The sequence below is a fragment of the Cebus imitator genome, unplaced genomic scaffold (assembly GCF_001604975.1).
Source record: "Cebus imitator isolate Cc_AM_T3 unplaced genomic scaffold, Cebus_imitator-1.0 Scaffold17, whole genome shotgun sequence".
NCBI lineage: Eukaryota > Metazoa > Chordata > Mammalia > Primates > Cebidae > Cebus > Cebus imitator.
Window position 1 is genome coordinate 4105365 of NW_016107332.1, and position 11850 is coordinate 4117214.

General features: G+C 42.1%; 1 pseudogene; it reads left to right on the forward strand.

Annotated features, from left to right (window-relative positions):
• Nucleotides 1-8524: 8524 nt before the first annotated feature.
• Nucleotides 8525-8966, forward strand: LOC108289299 (annotated as a pseudogene).
• The last annotated feature ends 2884 nt before the right edge of the window (nt 8967-11850 follow it).

Sequence of the window (11850 nt, forward strand, 5' to 3'; positions counted from 1 at the left end):
CCTCTCCCAGCCCACTGACTCAAATATTAATCTCCTTTGGCAACACCCTCACAGATACACCTGGGAAGAATACTTTGCATCCTTCAATCCAATCAAGTTGACACTCGATACTAACCAACACACATGGATATACTGCTCCGTGAAGTCTGGGTTTTTAGTGGGTCCATCGCATGAATAATGCACATTGTATCCAAAAGGTGATTTCTCATCTCCCACCCTCCCTGAACCCTCCACCCTTTCGAGTTGCCAGTGTCTTATCATCCCACACTCTATCCATGTGTATACATTATTTCACATTTTAATTATTAATGTATAGCTATGCTCCATGTGATGCTTCTGTCAACAATAAACTTCATACACCATGGTCCTAATATCCCTGAGGTACTGCGCTGCTCCTTATGGTTTTTTTTACACACAGGACGGGGCTGTAGGGCAGGTATAAATAAGGGACTTAGAACCAAGGTGTTTATGGATAAGAGTTAGAAACAGAGTTCTATAGAACAGAAATTGACCATAGCCTTTTCATTTTCATAACTAACTCCCTGGGGGAGTTACCACATATGTCATAAAGCCTTAAATTTGCTGCCTAAGATCACTGATAATATCATTTCTACTTCTTTGTTAGCAATAAACTGTGAATTCTTGTAAAGAATGAAATTATGCTTGCTTCTTTAATTCCATTCTGTAACTCATACTCTTATTTTGTCAGTCTGCACATGCCTACAATTAGAATAAATAAATAATAAAAATAGTAAACATTCAACACAGCACTGTATTATGCACCAGGCTATGGTCTGAGCATTTTACTAAACAATGCATTTAATATTCACAGCCACCCTGAGAGGTAGGTACTATTATCACCATTTTACAAACAAGAATCTGAGGCCCAGAGAGGTTAATTAACTTGCCTAATGTTGGGAGGCCGAGGCGGGTGGATCACGAGGTCAAGAGATCGAGACCATCCTGGTCAACATGGTGAAACCCCATCTCTACTAAAAATACAAAAAATTAGCTGGGCATGGTGGTGTGTGCCTGTAATCCCAGCTACTCAGGAGGCTGAGGCAGGAGAATTGCCTGAACCCAGGAGGCGGAGGTTGCAGTGAGCCGAGATCGCGCCATTGCACTCCAGCCTGGGTAACATGAGTGAAACTCCGTCTCAAAAAAAAAAACTTGCCTAATGTTACACAGTGAATACTTGCCAAAGCTAGAATTTAAAGTCAGGTCGTCCTAGTTAACTCCCTAGCCAGCTTTTTCAATCATACTGGATTTGAAATCCTTCAGAAACGAGCAACTCAAAACAGGTAATCAAACAATTTCGACTTATGCTATAATCAAAAAAGCAGAAAACTTTTGTCATATGAAGTTTTCTATGTATTGGTGCTTTATGAACTGAATCACTAATTTGAGGCAAAGAAACTGCGACTATTTAAAGTGAATTCTAATCTAAAGTTGAACAATATAGTTTATTCTCATATACGTGATAGTTACCATTTCATCATTTCACTAATGTGACTTCTTCATCACAAGCATTACTTTTTAGTTAATGGACATGAAAATATGTGAGAAAAACCCCCAAACCTCTGAATCTGTAAAATGCAATGTGGAGCTTATCATTATAATAAACTATGTCCATATAACCGAAGACAGTCCTTAACTTATGATTTTTTGACTTTTAAATGGTTTATCAGGGTATTAAATGCATTGTCAGCTTAAGATAGATTTCTATTTGCAATGGGTTTATTAGGCTGTAACCCCACTCTAAGTTAAGGCATATCTGTCTAATTATTTTGTTATAAATATGTAAATATTAGAATGTGTATGACTGTACAGCTAAATAATATTAACTTTTATTGAGTGTTTACCAGGGGCCACATTCTGTACTAAATGTTCTGTTCATATCATCTCCCTGATTCTTATATCGTGATGAGATCAGTCTTGCTATTACCTTGATTTTAGAAATGAGGCAACTGAGATTTGAAGACATTAACTTGTGTATGTGAAGTTTCCCAGGAGATAAGCAGTGGGACCAGGATCTGAATATGTGTTAACCCCAACTTAGCAATATAATGATGCAAAACCACAGCAAACAGTCAAATCCAAAATTAGAAAATGAAACTATGTCCCTGGTGGTCCTCAATCTTTCTGTCAGAATTACTTGTGGAGCAGTACAAATCAAACAAAACCAAAAAAAACTTTCTTGCAGGTCTATCTATTTTTATAGATTCTTATTCTTTAGGACTGAGGTGATATCCAGACCTCTAGATTTTTAAATTTTAACAAAGGTAATTCTGATGCACAATCAGAATGAAGAACCACTACATTCTGTACATTCTGCATACTGTCTGTAGAGATACAGAAACATTTCTTTTTAATTGCTTGAATGCTACATGAAATTTTTATTGAAAGAGTCAAACAATATGGAAGTATACAGAGCAAAACAAATATAGACACATTTGCATTCTATCATATGCTTTATTATTCTATTTCAGATATTTCTAGCATGCATTCTTATTAACGCACTGATTAAATCACTTCTTTTGATGTAAGGGTCAGATTAAAATACAATATGAGATTTCTGCCAAAACAGATTGCACATTTCTATTGGTGTATTTTGCATTGTTGTGCATCTTGTCCTCCATAAATCGATGTACATTATCTCCCATATTCAAAAGTTCCTCCTGATTGTGCAGGTGCACACACAAGGCTGTGGAGTCAGCCATGTGACTCACAGTAGGAACAAAGGTAATTTTTTCCCTGGTTAGTCTTAGCAGCAGCTGTCACTGCTTCCAGCTCTGCCTCTTTTTCCCATGGCCCACATGGACTACATGGCCATTTGGCTTAAAATAATTCACCTTTTCTCTGACTACTGTAAGACATCTTCATCTGTTTGCCCAGGCATCTCCCAGCATTTCCAGCTAAGGAGCTCGTTTTGATTTTTCTGGAACTTATGTTCTTTCTCCAATTCTGGGGATAAAGAGAATGGGGCTCACTGACAAGGTCACCCACAAGGGACCCTGACTGTACTGGAGCTCAGTTCAGGCAGCTGCCTGCCATGTCATCTTCCTTGCAAGATTTCCTCAGCACTGTGGGGAAGGGAGTAAGCCAACTTAGAGACTGCAGCCAGCTCAGAAACTGATCCTGTAAATGTTCATGAACAGCCAGTTGATCACTACTGAACTACTAGTTCATCCCAGTTCAGTGACTTTTCGTCTCATACTTCTTTCATTCTACTCTGAAGAAGGTTCTTTGGAACAATTTTATATGGCTACCTTAATCAATAATATCACATCAGCAAATTGAACCTGCTAAGTCACTCCAAGAAGTCACGAAGATAAGGAGAAGTGCTATTATCTCCAAAATAGGGTAGAAAAACAGAATCAGGGAGAATTTTCATATCCCATCTAGAGTCTCACAGTATACAAAGCTTTTGTGCACCTCTCCAGATCCAGTCTTCACTCTTCACCTACACTGTGCCCTGGGAGGCTCATCTGTAGGGGCTAAGTCATTGCTCCCAGATGGGGATAATACATGGGGACCACTGGCAAATCAGCAGGAAGAAGGGCAGTAAAATTGAAGTACTTATTTCCTTGGGTACCTCTTTTTGGGGTCACAGGGAAAAGCTGGACCCATAAACTAAAGATACAATGCCAGGTAGGTGTCTCTGTCTACACAGCTCTCTTTTCTTTAAAATTTCTCCAGCTGTTACCTCTTTTCTCCCTTTCAGCCTTTGATGAATAGCAGAGTCCCACTGCTAACAGCACTGTGGTGTTGCACTCATGTGGCTTGTTTCTGTGTCCCCACCCAAATCTCACGACAAATTGTAATCCCCAATATTGAAGGAGCAGCCTGGTGGAAAGTGATTGGGTCATGGGGGCAGATTTCCCCCTTGCTGTTCTGGTGATGGTGAGTGAGTTGTTCAAAAGTGTGTAGAGGCTGGGTGCGATGGCTCACGCCTGTAATCCCAGCACTTTGGGAGGCTGAGGCGGGCGGGTCACCTGATAGGGGAGTTTAAGACCAGCCTGGACAACATGGTGAAACCTCGTCTCTACTAAAATTACAAAAATTAGCAGGTGTGGTGGTGGGTGTCTGTAATCCCAGGTACTTAGGAGGCTGAGGCAGGAGAATTGCTTGAATCTGGGAGGCAGAGGTTGCAGTGAGGTGAGATTAAAAAAAAAAAAAAAAAAAAAAAAAGGCTTGCAATCTGGCACATACCTACAGACTAGGGTGGCCTTTGGTATGTCTGAAAAACAAGAAAGGGTTGGAACTGATTGGGGAAAAGGAAGGTTACACAAACTGTTTTGAAAGAAAGCTTACTGGCCTTGGGAATATCTTATAAGAACTGGCTGAGCATAAGTATGTACCAAGCAATATGCTATTCTAATGTTGGATATTATTTTAACAAGACTATAAAGTAAATTTTCCATTGGATTAAAAACATACAAAACAAATTATTTATATTGGTAGATACTATATGCCTATATGTGTACTTAGATAAATTTATGTATATTAATAGGCAAAATATAATATCAGGACAATTTTTAAATCGTATTTTAAGAAGTGCACTTTTTGTCATTGAAAAATGTCAAAGAACAACATAAGACACATTTCTGTAACCTCGCCTGGATTCCTTAAGCAGTAACATTTATGCCATACCTGATATCTCTTCCCCTACTTCCCCCACCCCCCTCACTCCCTCTCCATATGCACGCGCGCGCACACACACACACGCACGCAAGCATGCACACGGACATATACACAGAAATTCCCTTTTCTCAACCATCCAAAAATTAGGCTGCAGATGTCAGGACACTTCATTCCTAAGTACTTCAGCTCTCAAGAACAGGACATTCTTCTATGGAACCACAATACAAGTACCACACCTTAGAAAATCATCATTATTTCAATACCAACTTCCAATACGCAGTCCATATCCAAATTTCCTCGACGGTTCCATTATGTCCTTTATTGCTAGATTTGTTTTTCAATCCAAGATCCAGTCAAGGTTGATATATTGCACTTAGCTGCTGTATATGTTCAGGCTCCTCATATTTTTATTTGTACCATTGCTTCCCTGCTTTATAATATTTAAGTCTTTGAAGAGACCTGCAGAATATTGTGTATTCAGAATTTTTGTGTGTGTGTGGTTAGGCTCAAGTTGAACATTTCTGGGAAGAACAACTTATAGGTGATGCCATTTCCCTCCCACTGCATAAATTAAAGGGGCAGGACATCAGACTATTCCACAAGTGTCAATGTCAAGCTCAACCGCTTGGATAATATGGTGAACTCTCTATTATAAAGATATATGTTGTCCCTTTGTAATTAATAAGTTATCTGTGGGCTGATACCTTAAAACTAAAAGAGTATTCTGTTTTCCTAGAACTTTTCACNTTTGGGAGGCTGAGGCGGGTGGATCACGAGGTCAAGAGATCGAGACCATCCTGGTCAACATGGTGAAACCTCGTCTCTACTAAAAATACAAAAAATTAGCTGGGCATGGTGGTGTGTGCCTGTAATCCCAGCTACTTAGGAGGCTGAGGCAGGAGAATTGCCTGAACCCAGGAGGTGGAGGTTGCGGTGAGCCGAGATCGCGCGATTGCACTCCAGCCTGGGTAACAAGAGTGAAACTCTGTCTCAAATAAATAAATAAATAAATAAATAAATAAAGATATATGTTGTCCCTTTGTAATTAATAAGTTATCTGTGGGCTGATACCTTAAAACTAAAAGAGTATTCTGTTTTCCTAGAACTTTTCACCTAATGATTTAAGCATCTATCTGTCTGTCTATCTATCTATCTATCTATCTATCTATCTATCTATCTATCTATCTATATTTTTTGAGACAGGGTTTCACTCTGTTGCCCAGGCTGGAGTGCAGTGGCACATCATAGCTCATTGCAGTCTCGACCTCCTGGCCTCAAGTGATTTTCTCTTTTTGGCTTCCCAAAACACTGGGATTACAGATGTGAGCCATTGCACCCAGCCCTAAGCATCTATTTTTAATGACTCAAATCAAGTTTTACATTGGAGGTTAAAAAATAATTTTCTCATTCTATCAATTATTCTAAATTTACTAGTGGCTGAAATAAATCTGCTTTAACAAACACTGAACTAACTAACAGCCAGGTGTGGTGGCTCTTGTCTGTAATCCCAGCACTTTGGGAGGCCAAGTCAGGAGGATCACTTGAGGCCAAGAGTTTGAGACCAGCCTCTGGTCTCTCTCTCTTTCTCTCTCTCTATTTGTATATATGTAATTAAATTTAAAAATAAACACTGAATACAATGATAAAATTTCATCAACTAAGCTAAGCGATAAAAATTTTATCACCGGGCCTTAGTACTTATGAAATTCTGATCTCCAGTTCTTCAACTGGTCTCTCCAAGTTCAAAGGTAGATGATGCCGTCCAAAAGTGCCTGAGATACCTCAGGATTTCAGTTCATTTCCAACTACACCACACCCTGAACCAGTCGCCTAAGCCAAGTACTTTTACACTCTATCAGTTTGAGTGTTACCACCTCAAGGAGACCGGTCCTTATTAGCCAAGGTGGAGACAATTGGTCTCATTTGTGCCCAAGCCATCCACAAAGCTCCATCAGGGCATCTCTGATGCTTCGTTGCACATAATTACTGTTGAATTTACTTCCCTCCTCTGGATACCTCGAGGGAGGATAAGAATCTTGTCTTACTGGTTTTCTTGCCCATAGCATCTAGGATAATGTTCAATTGACATTGAATTCACAGACATAATCTATATCATCTAAGAAAACCCCTGAGAGTTAAGTGAGACATAAACCTTCATCTTACTTTAGTGCAGACCAAGTGTCAGGTCTGAGAAAGAAGAGCTGCATAAAGCGGAATTGTTAGTCTCCTCATTTACAGGAGCAAATCCATCTTAAAGGGGGATCAGGTAACTTCCCAAGCAATAACTAGTAACTAGTAAAACTAGGATTCTGAACCCAGATGACCCGACTCCACGGGCTGAAGTCTTCATGGCTGATCCACTGCCTCTTTAAATTCCCCCTTCTAAGTCCAAGAGCACCTTCTATCTTACAATTAGACTTTAGAATCAAAAATTCCTCTTTTCAGGGGAAGGGAAATCAGCAGCAGTGCCAAGGCTAACACCAGCTACCATTTATTGAGCAGACTATGTTCGCAGAAGTGTTCTGAGTATTTTAAGCACGTTACCACATTTCATCCCAACTTTCATCCTGTAAAGTAGATGTTGCTCTAAGCATAGAACATTTTCACTGAGTTCTCACAACCAACATCTTTATGAAAATCATGGAGGTTTTAACTCATAAGTATAACTCAGTTATGAAAATGTGCCCAGAATAAGCAATGTAGTTTAAAACAACTCACAACTTGTGTCATTCTGGATAAGAAAGAGAATTCTGGACTTTTTTTTTTTTTTTTTTTGAGATAAGATCTTGCTTTGTTGCCCAGGCTGGAATGCAGTGGCACAATCACCGTCCACTGAAGCCTTGACCTCCCTGGCTCAAGCAATCCTCCCAACTCAGCCTTCCAAGTACCTGGGACCACAGGTGCCATCCCCATGCCTGGCCAATAGTCTGTATTATTAGTAGAGATGGGTCTCACCATGTTGCCCAGGTTGGTCTTGAACTCCTGGGCTCAAAGATCTGCTTGCTCCAGCCTCTGAAAGTGTTGGAATTACAGGTATGAGCCTGGCCAGGACATTCTTTTTACTATGAAACAGCAAAAAGATCAGTGGTTGCCAGGGGTTCAGGGGGAGAAAGGGAGGGACAAACAGGTGGAGCATGAGGGATTTATAGTGCAGTGAAAGCATTCTGTATAATACGGCCATAGTGGATACATATCATTATACATTTGTCAAAACTCATAGAAGGTACAATGCAAAGAGTGAACCCTAATGTAAACTGTGGACTTTAGCTAATAATCATATATTAATATTGGCTCATCAATTGTAACAGATGTACCACATTAATGCAAGATGTTAATAATAGTGGAAAATGGGGCTGGGGATGTATATGGGAACTTTATGTACTTTCCACTTATTTTTCTATAAATCTAAAACTGCACCAAAAATTGCCTATTAATTAAAAATATGTATCTAGGCCAGGCACAGTGGCTTACACCTGTAATCCCAGCACTTTGGGAGGCTGAGGTGGGTGGATTATCCGACGTCAGGAGTTCGAGACTAGCCTGACCAACATGGTGAAACCCTGTTTCTACTAAAAATACCAAAATATTAGCCAGGTGTGGTGGCAGGCACCTGTAATCCCAGCTACTCAGGAGGCTGAGACAGGAGAATCGCTTGTACCCAGGAGATGGAAGTTGCAGTGAGCTGAGATCGGACCACACTGCACTCCAGCCTGGGAAACCAGAGTGAAACTCCATCACAAAAAAAAAAAAGAGAGAGAGAGAGGCGGTGCAGCTCGGGCTGGGTGTAGGTGTCCGCCTGCCTCTGGAAGTTCCACCCCGAGATCTGCCGGCAGAAGGTGACGCTTTACCAGACCTCGCAGTAAACTTGTGGTGATGTCCGTGGGAACTTGAAGAAATCCGCAAATGTGGAATAGAAAACTTCCATAACATCCAGGTTGATGAAGCTAATTTATTGACTTGGCAAGGGCTTATTGTTCCTGACAACCCTCCGTATGATAAGGGGGCCTTCAGAATCGAAATCAACGTTCCAGCAGAGTACCCATTCAAACCACCGAAGATCACATTTAAAACAAAGATCTATCACCCGAACATCGATGAAAAGGGGCAGGCCTGTCTCCCAGTAATTAGTGCTGAAAACTGGAAGGCAGCAACCAAAACCGACCAAGTAATCCAGTCCCTCATAGCACTGGTGAATGACTCCCGGCCCGAGCACCCACTTCGGGCTGACCTAGCTGAAGAATACTCTAAGGACTGTAAAAAAATGCTGTAAGAATGCTGAAGAGTTTACAAAGAAATATGGGGAAAAGCGACCTGTGAACTAAAATCTGCCACGATTGGTTCCAGCTGGTGTGAGCAGAGACCCTGTGCAGTGAATACAGACGACACCCGGCAAAGCAGGACTCTGGAAATTGACACGTGCCACCGCCTGGCATTCGCTTGTGGCAGTTTCTAACTTTCTACAGTTTTCTTAATCAAAAGTGGTCTAGGTAATCTGTAAAGAAAGGATTAAAAATTTAAGATGTTCTAGTTCTGCTCTCTTTGTTTTAAAAATCACTGCTTCAATCTACTTCAAAACAATGGTTTTTCTTTTCTTGTCCAATTTTACCCAAAATCTTCAAGTTACATTTAGCCCATAAGGTTTATAAAAAAAAAAGTTAAAAAAAAAGTTGTGGTACCCTTTCTTCCCTACCCTTGCCATTCCCACTTTTTGGCAGTTTATTTTTCACTTACTTACTTTCCCAGACCCGGGCTCCGCCTCCTCCACAAAGAAGAAGAGACAGCCCTGGTGGTCCTGGTGGCTTTTTCTCACACGTGTGGGACTGTGGCCCAGTGTCGGAGCTGGTTTAGATTCTGATTCCAGTTTCTACAATCCTTTTTAAAAATTTAAAAACAAGCAAACAGCTACACCCCTCTTCAGTCCTCCTCTCCGGTTCTTGTGTGAAACTCCAGCTGATGTTACCATAGCAACATCAGTTAATTGGGCAAGCCCTGAGGTCAGTGCGTGTGCCTGACCTCTGGTCTGGCCTGCACAGAGAAACCCTATAACCACAGGTCTGTGGTGGCCCTGAAAAGGGGGCCTGTTAGTCAGGAGGATGCTGTGCACACTGCGTGTGATGAATCTCGCCAGAAGGGTAGTCCCAGGTTGGCACTCCTCTCTGCAGCCATTTTAGAAGATCTGCTGGTCCTTGCAGGCAAAGCGACAGCCAGAATGTCCATTTGAAATTCCCAGCTCATCTGTCACCGAGCTCCATCTGAATGTGCCATGGAGCTTGCTCTCCACTTCCTCTGTGCAGCGGCCCCGCCACAGCCTTCCCTTGGCACACTTTTTTGACCCTTTGCAAGATTGGAATTGGCGGGACTCAGCTAATTAAAGCACCAGTCCGGGGTTGCCAGAGCCCCTTCTGGCCCCTTCCTCCACAGCAGCCAGCCCAGCCCAGGAACAAGGTGGACTTCCTCCTCCCTTTGGACTCACAGCCTTTGCAGAGTCAAGCTCCACTTGAAGCTCACTCAGTAATATCCTTTCAATGTGTTTTATATTGTTTTGACTGCCTTTCTTTGTAGAAATAAAAATGACCTTAGAATTTATCATCAGATAAACTTGTAAAGATTTGAATATTAATGTCTTTTCAAGGCAGATGGGACTGTCCCCAAACTAGTAGAGAATCTGTGTTGTTCTGACACCCCAAGGAAGCCGACGAGATCCAAATGCCGTGTCTCACCAACCCCACTTCTGCCACCGGCGGCTTCCCTTTGTGGCTTTTGGGGGGGACTAGGTCCTGTGAATAAGATGACTTAACCTTTGCTTTTTGTTTTAATTTTAATTTTATAATTTGAGATCTTTCCAGGGCCTACAGGCTTGTAAGACAGCTTGGTCTGGCTTGTGCAGAAGTGGGGAGTGATGGGCAGGTTAGGCGACCTAACATTGTTCAGTTGTCCAGGCGCGTGGCCCCTGCGGTGTGTACATGATCTCAGCTTCTTTTGTCCTAGGTATGCCAAGGGCAGTTTTCTGGAGACTCTGGTGTGCCCAGAATGGCAAGGGCACCGGACTGGTTTTTCCACATCTGTCTCTTCATTAGCAGAAAAGTGATGATGGATTTTATTTCACTCACACTCCAACCTGTACTAAAATGCCAAATTCTGTCAGAAAGTATCCAAACAAGCCACCATTTGTTCTTGTTGCTTCTCTAGATCCAGAAATGTTGCCATTCTTGGAAACTGTCCCATTGCTTCATACTTCTGCCAATGTAGCTCTGCCTGCCTGTCAGCCCCTCACGTCACTCTGCTCACCACGGGTGGATACCTGCATGCCAGCAGCCCCTCAGGGACTCTTCAGCCCTGGCACTGGCACCTCAGAGTAGGGCCCATTAGCAGAGGCCTGGCTTTTGAGCCAGTGGGTGTCTCTTCCTCGGGCCTGGGCAGCTTCCTCCTGCCAGCTGTGCCCTCAGGGTAGGCTCTGAGCAAGCTGGTGAACAGCCCTGGCTGCTCCAAAACCAAAAAGCTGGGTCCTCTGGAGGGGCCAGCTGTGGAGCAGCCACCCACCTCTGTCCCGAGCTCACTCAGGAATTCACACCTGCCTGGTTCCTTGAAGTGTGCGGAGTCCTTCCCTCCTCCCCACTCCAGCAGAGAATAGGCTTTCTGAGATGCTGTGATCCCGTTCTGCTGCCCTTAATAAAAATGCTCTCAGACACTGGAAAAAAAAAAAAAAGTATCTATATCTATAGGTATAGATACCTGCACAAGAATAGGGATGTATGGCAAAGAAAGAACAGTATTTGCAAGGTGCTCAATGTATCATATGTTGCACAACTTGCCTCCATCATACTCTTAGAACACAAAGAGTATGGCAGTTCTTAAAATTGGTTTTATTGGACCTCTCAGTTAGCTTCTCTTCAACTTGTTCCTAGTGAACCACACTGCTTCAACAGAGTTGTCAACAGTAGAGACCACATCCAATAGCAAAGCTAACAGGAGTTTCCCTTTCAGTAAGCAAAAGAGTTGCATTATTGACATGCATCCTATGGTCTGAGGGAAGTGGCTTCCAGTATTTCTGAACTTAAACTAGGCAAAGTGTCCGCAATAGGAAAACCTAGGTCATTTTGCCCTCAGAAGGACTGACATGGGAAAATATTCCCATTTGCACTGTGAGTGACAACAAACAAACAAACAAACAAATAAAGTGTCCTCATAGTTTTTAGATTAGGTGTA